Raw genomic sequence first — 11,299 nt, 5'->3', positions numbered from 1 at the left:
CTCTGTTCATGAGCAAACTCTTAACACACTTTCATGAAGTGATCCATTTGACTGACCAGCTGAGCTTGTCATCACTTTGGAGATCCAATATCAGTAAGATTTCACTTCAAGTTCATTACTAAAATGATGTCATCATTGTTTAAGATGGGTTCTGCATAATGAGATTTGCACATGTCAGTGAGATAATATTGCATCTGGTTAATAGTGCTTATTACAGTTGTTGTTGTTGTTGTATGGTTTAGCAATATTTTTTCAGCACAAGATGGCCAGCATAAATGGTAGAGGAAGAACCCAGAAAAATCACAGAAAGAACTACTGACCCATGAGAAGATAATGGCAAGCATTCTCACAAGGCTACATTGGCCGAATCTGAGACTTTAACCCACACAGACAGAGGTGAGATAGCAATGATCCGTAATGGTGAGCGCTTTAGACCACTTGGCCACTGCTTGTTACAGTAAAACATGTCTTGAGACACCACATGTTTTGAGAGACCATTATTTGTTGGTAGAAGGGGTGGTCTTTCAAGCAAGGTTATACTGTATCTTTTGATCTAGAGACTATTGTAAGTCATTTATTTTGGCAGGTGTCAGTTTTCATTGTGTTGAGAGAAAAAAAATGGTGTTTGTGGCCATACTTAAATTTCTGGACTATCATGAGTCACTGTTGTTTGGGTCATTTATTTCCTGGGTTGCAGCAATTAAAAAATCCATGAAAATTGGATCCCAATGAAAACCCTGAAAAAAGGCATACCATGGAAACCCTGAAATTTGACTCCCCTTGAAAACCATGAAAGTTGTTACCCCATGAAAACAAATGAATTCACAGTTTATTTCATTTAGTTTTTGTCAGAATTTGTGTGAGCATTATTGTGATTTATACTATGAACTATTAAGGTAGAAGTTAAGTACTCACAATTGATCAGCTGCTCATATCAACACAAGATAGAAAGAGCTCATTTATCAGATGCTCATATCAACATAAGATAAAAGAAGCTCATTTATCAGATGCTCATACCAACACAAGATAAAAAGAGCGCATTGATCAGATGCTCACATCAGCACAAGATAAAGGATCTCATTGATCAGATGCTCATACCAACACAAGATAAAAAGAGCTCATTGATCAGATGCTCATATCAGCACAAGATAAAAAGTGCTCATTGATCAGATGTTCACATCAACACAAGATAAAAGGAGCTCATTGATCAGATGCCCATATCAACACAAGATAAAAAGAGCTCATAGATCAGATACTCATATCAACACAAGATAAAAGAACTCATTGATAGGATGCTCATATCAACACAAGATAAAAAGAGCTATTGATCAGATGCTCACATCAACACAAGATAAAAAGAACTCATTGATCAGATGCTCATATCAGCACAAGATAAAAAGAGCTCATTTTTGTAGAATTGGCATATGAAACAGCAGGAAATAGTGATCTAAAACAGTAAATTTAGGTCAACAGGAGATAAAGTAATTCCATAATGACTCATCATGAATCTCTTAAGTTTTGAAATAGCATGCAAATAAAGATTACAAGGGCTGACGTGCACTGGCACAATGGCCAAATCATATGTTGTCAATATCACAGCTGAGTGAAGGTAAAAAAGAGAAACAGACAATACACTTTAAAGAAAAACTTGTAACCTTTGATAGAAATACAAATTGGAAAAATTGAAAAAGACAGTCACACACAAATACAATCATATTTTTGCAGCCAACATATTTTCATTTAAATAATTCTTTAAATTTGCTTATCAGTCACATGATAACCAAAAATTACTACCATACCAATGAAATATCTGCGATATAATTTGCGCTCACATAAATCTACATAAAATAACAGATGGCAATATGGCTCATTGATTTCTAGGTCAATATCAAATATTTTTTTCACCATCTGCATCAAGTTGAAGAAAACTAGTTGAAACATAAATAATCAAGCTTTTATTCCTGTAGAAATTATTGTAATGTTTTGTAACCTCAATAGTTTTGTCTTTGTTTGTCTTGTCTCTGTTTTGTATTTGCCTTTGAAAATGACTTATCCAGAGTCAAAAATGTTCAGGCAAAGTAGATGCTAGTTTTGGACTGTTCACTGTCAGTATAAATAAATATTATACGAAAAATTGACATAGATTCACACCACCATACACTTTACAATTGTTTATAATATCTTTTATTCTGGAATAAGATCACCATCTATACAAATCCAAATTACCAAAGCTCAGCTCAACTTAGATTGCAAAATGTCCAGCTTGGCACTGTTTGCACATAGCTCTCTTTGGCATATAACCAAGTCTTATTTTGTTGGATATTTGAATAATATTGACATTGTTCTCCATGTAACTGTTTTGCCGACAGCCAGTTCTTGAGATAAATAATTAATGTCCTTTAATTTGCCTTTCATGGCAAAGTATTAGTAATACCCATATTTAGGTCTACCTCAAAAGTGTTAGTAATACCCATATTTAGGTCTACATGAGAAGTATTAGTAATACCCATATTTAGGTCTACCTCAAAAGTATTAGTAATACCCATATTTAGGTCTACCTCAAAAGTATTAGTGATACCCATATTTAGGTCTACCTCAAAAGTATTAGTAATACCCATATTTAGGTCTACCTCAGAAGTATTAGTAATACCCATATTTAGGGCCACCTCAAAAGTATTAGTAATATCCATATTTAGGTCTACCTCAAAAGTATTAGTAATACCCATATTTAGGTCTACCTCAGAAGTATTAGCAATGACCATATTTATGTCTACCTCAAAAGTATTAGTAATACCCATATTTAGGTCTACCTCAAAAGTATTAGTAATACACATATTTATGTCTACCTCAAAAGTATTAGTAATACCCATATTTAGGTCTACCTCAAAAGTATTAGTAATACCTATATTTAGGTCTACCTCAAAAGTATTAGTAATACCTATATTTAGGTCTACCTCAAAAGTATTAGTAATACCCATATTTAGGTCTACCTCCAAAGTATTCGTCATACCCATATTTAGGTCTACCTCAAAAATATGATTACCATATCTACTCATTTATAAGACAAATCAAGTGTTAAACTGGAAGACCAAGATCTGCCATCCCATAATGCACTGGCTGATCTTGGTCTATGTTTTTTGTTACAAGTAATCTGTAGAACAAACAACATACAGACCTTGATCTGCTGTCATATTATGCAATGGCAGGTCAGAGTCTGTGCTGTTTGCAGGTGGGCTTTACTTATAGGTGAGTGTATACAGTAGATTACAAATGTAACTATCAGCTGGAAAGAAATTGCAGTAAAACTTATGTCATTTTGTTCATGCATTTTTGGTTTGAATACGCTTTTTCTTGGTAATTTAAGGGTCCATGTTATTATTATTATTATTATTATTATTGTTATCAGTTTTGAGAACTAAATATTTAAATTTCCTTTTTTTTTAAATTTAACCCATATTTGTAGCTTTTTAAAACTGTTTAGAGTAAAACATTTAAAAGGAAACATAATACAGTATAACCTTGCTTCAAAGAACACCCCTTCTTCCAAAAAACCGCTCCGGTGGCCTAGTGGTTAGAGCGTCAGCCTCGGATGCGGGAGGTCGTGGGTTCGATCCCCGGCCGAGTCATACCATAACTTACAAAAATGGCACTAACAGCTGCCTCGCTTGGCGCTCAGCATGAAAAGATTAGTGTTAGGACTGGTCGGCCCGGTGTCAGGATAATGTGACTGGGTGGGACATCATGCTACATGTCTGCGGCATGATGCCCCAGTGCTAGACATCACTATAAACTGCCACATTGCAGACATCGTAGCGATATTACTGAAAAATTGTTAAAGCTACGTTAAAAATCCAAATCACAACAACAACAACATTCTTCCAACAAATAATGGTCTCTTAGGACAGGTGGTCTCTCTTAACAGTTCATAACACTATATAACAATGAATCTATGCATGGAGAGGTTGGTTTCTCGAAAAGGGTGGTCTCTCGTAGCAGTGGTTTCTCAAAACAGGTTTTACTGTAAATTTTGTCCTCAGCATTATTCAACACAGGTTTTACTGTATATTTTGTCCTAGCATTATTCAACACAGGTTTTACTGTATATTTTGTCCTAGCATTATTCAACACAGGTTTTACTGTATGTTTTGTCCAAGCATTATTAAACACAGGTTTTACTGTATATTTTGTCCTATCATTATTCAACACAGGTTTTACTGTATAATTTGTCGAAGCATTATTCAACACATGCAAATATAACTTAATGAGGCTTCTTTCTTAAATGTTGTAGAATTTAACTTCTTTTGAAATTTATTATTATTATTATTATTATTATTATTATTATTATTATTATTATTATTGTTATTATTATTATTATTATTATTATTATTAATAGCTCCGATGGCCTAAGTGGTCTATCTAAGATGTGGGAGGTCGACGTTTTGAACCCTGGCCAAGTCAAACCAAAGACTTAGAAAAATTGACATTTAGCATTAAGAGGTTAGTGTTAGGAATAGTTGGCCTGGTGTCAGGATAATGTCACTGGGTGTGACATCATGCTAAATCTATGAGGCGTGATGCCCCTGTGCTAGACATCAGGCTATAAACTGCCACAAAGCAGACATCGTAACAATATAATTGAAAAATTGTTAAGGCTATGTTAAAAATCCAAATCACATGCACATTATTATTATTATTATTATTATTATTATTATTATTATTATTATTATTATCATGATGATGATGATGATGATGATGATGATCTGCTTCATCATTAATACATGTACTGTTATTATTATTATTATTATTATTATTATTATTATTATTATTAAAATTTCCCAGTTCTGAGCAATACAGTTTTAATATTTTTATATAGCTAAGGGTCCAGGCAATAATTTCTTTGGTCGGTTGTGCCTGCATTTTGTTGCAAGTTTTAAATTTTATGAAAATTTGATAAGCATTTTCTTTTCCACACCTTTACTGGTCGGTCACAGTAACCTTTTATTCCTTGACTGGCTTATAAAGAGTTTGGATCATGCAAACACTGAGCAGGCATGACTTAGTATTTTACAGAATTGAAGCATGCATAACATATATATTTGCTTATAAGTTGAGCCAACAGGCATGCCTTAGTATTTTACAGAATTCTAGCATGCATACCGTATATACTTGCTTATAAGTTGAGTCAAGAGGCATGCCTTAGTATTTTACAGAATTCTAGCATGCATACCGTATATACTTGCTTATAAGTTGAGTCAACAGGTATGCCTTAGTATTTTACAGAATTCTAGCATGCATACCGTATATACGTGCTTATAAGTTGAGTCAACAGGTATGCCTTAGTATTTTACAGAATTCTAGCATGCATACCGTATATACTTGCTTATAAGTTGAGTCAACAGGCATGCCTTAGTATTTTACAGAATTCTAGCATGCATACCGTATATACTTGCTTATAAGTTGAGTCAAGAGGCATGCCTTAGTATTGTACAGAATTCTAGCATGCATACCGTTTATACTTGCTTATAAGTTGAGTCAACAGGCATGCCTTAGTATTTTACAGAATTCTAGCATGCATACCGTTTATACTTGCTTGTAAGTTGAGTCAACATGCATACCTTAGTATTATTACAGAATTCTAGCATGCATACCGTATATACTTGCTTATAAGTTGAGTCCAACTTTAAACAACATAGGCCCTGATCTACTGGTGGATTATGTGATGGCAGATCAGATCAGAGTCTGTGTTGTTTGTTCAGCTAATTACTCCTTGCAAACTGCATATAATCAAATCTACCAGAGCATTATGCAGTGGTAGATCTCGGTCTGTGTAGTTACAATGGTCTCTGTGTATAAGCAAGTATATACATTATGTATGGTGCATTGTTTGTATAATAACATTTTTAATCAGCTGGAAAGGGATCAATGCATGAATCAGTATCACACAGTGAAATGGAATATTTTAATCCGCTGGCACATGTACAATGTAAGGATTGTTACTGTACAGTGTTTGTGTTGAAATTTTCAATTAACTAGTACATGTACAATACATGGTATACGTCTCAAGTACAAAATTCATTACTTCCAGAGTTTACTTGGTTCAGGCAATTGTATTTTTATATGTTTCATAAAATGTTTCAAATCAAACAGCATCATTGTAGTGATGATAATGATGTGACGATGATGGTAATAACAATACCGATGCTGATAATGATAAGGATGGTAATGCACAAGTCCATGAAGAACTCAAGTTCTTTAACTTTTCTGCATGAAATCTTGTTCGTTTATGTTCTACCATGACATTGTTAGTGGCATATAGTGTTGTCCATGGCTGTATTGCTAGTGGCATGTAGTGTTGTCCATGGCTGTATTGTTAGAGGCATATAGTGTTATCCATGGCTGTATTGTTAGTGGCATGTAGTGTTGTCCATGGCTGTATTGTTAGTGGCATGTAGTGTTGTCCATGGCTTTATTGTTAGTGGCATATAGTGTTGTCCATGGCTGTATTGTTAGTGGCATATAGTGTTGTCCATGGCTGTATTGTTAGTGGCATATAGTGTTGTCCATGGCTATATTGTTAGTGGCATATAGTGTTGTCCATGGCTATATTGTTAGTGGCATATAGTGTTGTCCATGGCTGTATTGTTAGTGGCATATAGTGTTTTCCATGGCTGTATTGTTAGTGGCATATAGTGTTGTCCATGGCTATATTGTTAGTGGAATATAGTGTTGTCCATGGCTATATTGTTAGTGGCATATAGTGTTGTCCATGGCTGTATTGTTAGTGGCATATAGTGTTTTCCATGGCTGTATGTCTTTGCATCATTCCATGATTATGTTCTACATTGAGGTCATTTTAGGCACTGTGGTAGGGCATCTGTGTTCTTTGAACACAATTCCAGTCACGTATCATTCTCCTGTAGATTTAAGGCAAGTTTCTGTTCTAATCGACACATTGGTCTTTTTGGATCGTGTCAAGGAGTTTGTGCTCTCCATTTCATTCTACAGTCATAGGGGTAATAGTTACATTTTATATTATTTGCAAATATGTAAAGCATATTCAGTTTTAATAACTCAGCGTGAAATGTTGCCTTTATCACTACGCGGATTTGAAACGTTATGAACTTTCGAACTCTTACAAGTCGCTATTAAGAGCTTAATTAAGTAACACGTGTTTATAAATTTTAATTCCGTTCCTGTTATTACGACCCGTTTGTTTTTTATTTTAGCTGTTTGTGTGCGGGTGTATGACGCTGTTGGTCGGGCTGTTTGCATATCTGTCTGTATGGGGACGAAAGCATGTGCGGTCATCAAGGCCATACAAGGACGGAAGTGCTGATCTGTAAACTTGTGCACATGGTGGATCTATGAAAGGTGTGTGTGCCAATACAAGTGTGGGCTAATCCACGAATTCAGGAGCTGTGAAGTTTGACAATGGAGACGTGAACCAGGCCAAACTTTCTCGTTTACAAGTATTCAAAAGAGTCGTACGTTGTTATGAATCGTACGTGCTGTACAACTTACTAAATGAGTCATGAGTGATATGTTTGATACAATTGTTATGTTTATTTCAATTGATCATGTTTGAATTTATGTTGTGTTACAACTGAGTACATGGAACATAAGTTGTTTCAATTGATTATATTTGAGTACAATTGAATTATACATATTTGCATGAGATTATATGAATCTTACCTTTATTACACGAGATTATATGAATCACATTTTGTTTTACTGTAATGTGTGTCTGTGTCTATATGAATCATATTTTTATTCCACATTTTTGAATGATTGTATGAATTTTGTTAAGTCTTAAGGTTTCATAAAGTCACAAAGCCATTCACATATAACAAATGTTTGTGTCGAGTAATTGAATGAGTCGTAAGTTTTAGAGCTTGAAAGAATCGCACTATATATGTTGTAGAGAATATACATATATTTATTAATTCATTTCACAAAGTTCCATCTCTCATCACGTTGTGCTTCTTTTGTCATTTAATCCATGAATCAATTCAGGTCAAATCCTCTTGCAATGGCAGTATCACGAATTTTCAAACAAATCTGCAAGTACGAATACATCAATGCGCAGATATAAATCGTGATGGTCAACAATGCTTTTGCACTCCATTGCTAATCACATTTGTTAAATAATCCTAATTTTGTTCTGAAAACCTTTACGTGACAACCATGAATACAATGAATCAATCGCAACTGAGTTTCAGCAAATTTGCTCCTGTCGTTCCTGTACTCGTGAGATACACGACAATTTTCGTTCGCAGGTCTGTCTTTGGGATGCCTGCTTCCCGTGGACAGCTTCCACGAGTGATTTTAAAGTTTTCCACCGTCAGCATGTTTCCTAAATTGTCCAAATACGAATACATACACTGCAATCCATCGATTATCTGCAATTGTCCCGTTCGAAAAGTCATGCATTTTGTCCATATTGTTAGAGATCACGCTTATTGGTGAGTATGATGCTACGGCTACCGCTTGCATGGTAAAGTAGTTGTCGTAGCCAGGAAGGTTATGAAATACGACATATTTTTGTTTTTTGGTGGCATTAATTAGTAGTTAAAAATTACACGCGATGTGTGCAACATCATTGTATGCACCAGTAATGTGGCAGTGATCATAAGCTATGACATCGCTGGAAGCGTTTTCACAAATTCAGCAATAAGCGGCTGCATAAAACACAAATGTTATCATCCTTCATAATTGACTTTGCTAGTGCATCAACCTGCTGTCGAAAACATTTCTCTGTGAATTCGATCGAGCTGAGAAATACCTCAGCTATGTTTAGCGAGCTTGCATGCTGGGCACCATAATAACCTGGCGACTCTGTATTTCCCTGTCATGGAACTGCAACATAACAAAACCTGTGGTATCTGTCCAACGATTTGCAAAGTTCAGTTAGTAGTTACATTATACTGCAGCATTACCTGGTAACGAAAAGTAATCCACGGCATTAAGATTTTACACGTACACGTCTGTGTCAGGAGATGCTTCAAATATGTCAGCGAGCAACAATACATACAAGCGCGGATACAGATCGTGATATAGTCACCGAGGTTTCTGCAATCGAACGCAGAACAAACATTCTTTCCATGTTCGTACCTTCAAGTACCAACGGTGAATAAAACGCGTTGCCTACTGGCAACAGTGTTTCTGCAAATGTGTTCCAGTCGTATATGTACTCCTACTGACAAACACTTTTTACTGTTATCAAGTCTGTATTATTTGGATAGTATAAACGAGTGATTTTGAAACTCTCCTACGTCAGAACATTCTCTAAATTGCCCAAGGAAACATTGTAATTGTTGCAGCCGAAACGTCACGTATTTTTTCACATTGTTGGTGATCAGGCATTTCTATGAGCTTGATGCTGTGGCCACGGCTTGCATACTTAAGGGGCTATTGTACCCATCGCAGGTTATGAAACGCCAATGAGATTTCGGTTTTGTTTGGACAAATGATCAATTACAAATTACATGAGTTGCGTGCAACACACCATACACACTAAAGCAATGACAATAATCATGAACTTTGTAAACAGGACATTTTGGTTCATTGCTGAAAAGGCTTTGCTGTTTATCAATTTTCGTAGTATGCCCTTCAGCTAAGCCTTTTTCACAAATCCAGCAGTGACTAGATGAGGAGAACTCACGAATGTTATCACCAATCTTAGCTTATGTCTGCTGGTGTGTAGATCTGCTGCTGATTCCATATTGCCATAAGTTCGATCGATCTGAGAAACTTCTCGACTGTGTTTTGTGTACTAGCACTTTGGGCACGACAAAGGACGCACTGTTGCATTTTTCTACTACATAAGAGAACCCACATGAAATTTTTTTAAGCGACTTGCACTGTTTGATCAGTAACAAACGCATTTGTGCCCGTTCATCAGCGCTTTCCACTGAAATAGTCAGTCATTCAATATCCGGGTAAATGAAATACTGGACTTTCATGTTTCGTTGTACTGCAGTACAATTTGAGAGCGTGTTTGAATCCAGTCTCAGGCATAATTGTGCGCTGTCATTATTCACTCACAAAACAGTAAAGTCATGACGGCTCAGCAGTTCTTGAGTCGTAAATATATTTATTCCTGTTAAGGAGAAGAGCAAGATTCTTTATCCATATGTAGTGCGATATCAATTCTGAATTTTTCGTGTATTTCACTCAGCAGCAACACATCAATTTGGGTTCGGTCGCTTTCTCAATGTAGAGATAGTCTCAGCGGATAAAAGTGTCATAACTGGACACACTAACATAGAAAAGATATAGGAACTCTAATAAAAGCATATCTATCTTAATTCGAGAACAACACTCAAATGACCCGTCACTGAGTATGATACAAACCGTGCATGTATAAATGGATATGTGCTTTTATACAATAAGACTGTATTTTCTGGAACGCGGGCAAATATCCTTGTGATATTTTACTTCACTGCATTTAGCATCATCTTCTGCAAATTGTTCTCGGTAATCAGGCTGCCGCAAATCTTCAAATCATATATTACTTCGTACAAAAATGTAGCATCTAGGGTAGGTCACTCGACTACTATACTTCTATTTTATAATATCTTGTCATACATCTTGGTCTGCTTGTTACTTCCACTCCCAGTATTCTTAGCATTCTTATACGTATGGCCCAAGCTCTTGTGTTCGACTGATTTTGAATATCTTCGTCACTAACCTCATAAAAACGATCACTCGCTGCAGACACACTGCGCGAGATGAGTTTTGTTTAAACGGTGCACTCTATCATGCACTATACTCCGAATGTTTTTGTTTATATATCCAACGGCACTCCTGTATTTACCAACTTGGCAATGTGTTCTGTTTTGTTTATGAAAATGCGTACAATAACTTATGCGCTTCTTTACTGAACTAGAGTGATGCATTCAAACGATACAGAGATCTCAATTTAAAGCCACATTTTAATATTCCATGTTTTTGGCAGGCGTTTGCCACTATTACATACCTATTTTGTATAGTAAGGGTAGGGTGGGCTCCACATAAATAGACTTGGCATAAATTAGACAAAAGCTTTGCAACAATGGTAGTTGGTAGACAGGTAATCTCGAAAAGACAACCGGAAAGGCAAGAAGAGAAATGCATATAGGAAGCAGCAGGCATTAAAGGCACCCTACGACCTGCGGCTTACTTGGGAGGTATAGTACTGAACACTGTATTATTAGTTAGTGCGATAACGCACATGTAAAGGAGAAGCACATGACAGTATCTGTCGACTAATAACCATAACTCAAATAACGTAACATTAGTACTAATCTGCATGAAGGGA

This window comes from Sinohyriopsis cumingii, unplaced genomic scaffold, assembly GCF_028554795.1.
Source record: "Sinohyriopsis cumingii isolate HCF-2022 unplaced genomic scaffold, ASM2855479v2 utg003118l, whole genome shotgun sequence".
Classification (NCBI taxonomy): Eukaryota; Metazoa; Mollusca; class Bivalvia; order Unionida; family Unionidae; genus Sinohyriopsis; species Sinohyriopsis cumingii.
This window is presented reverse-complemented; position numbering follows the sequence as displayed.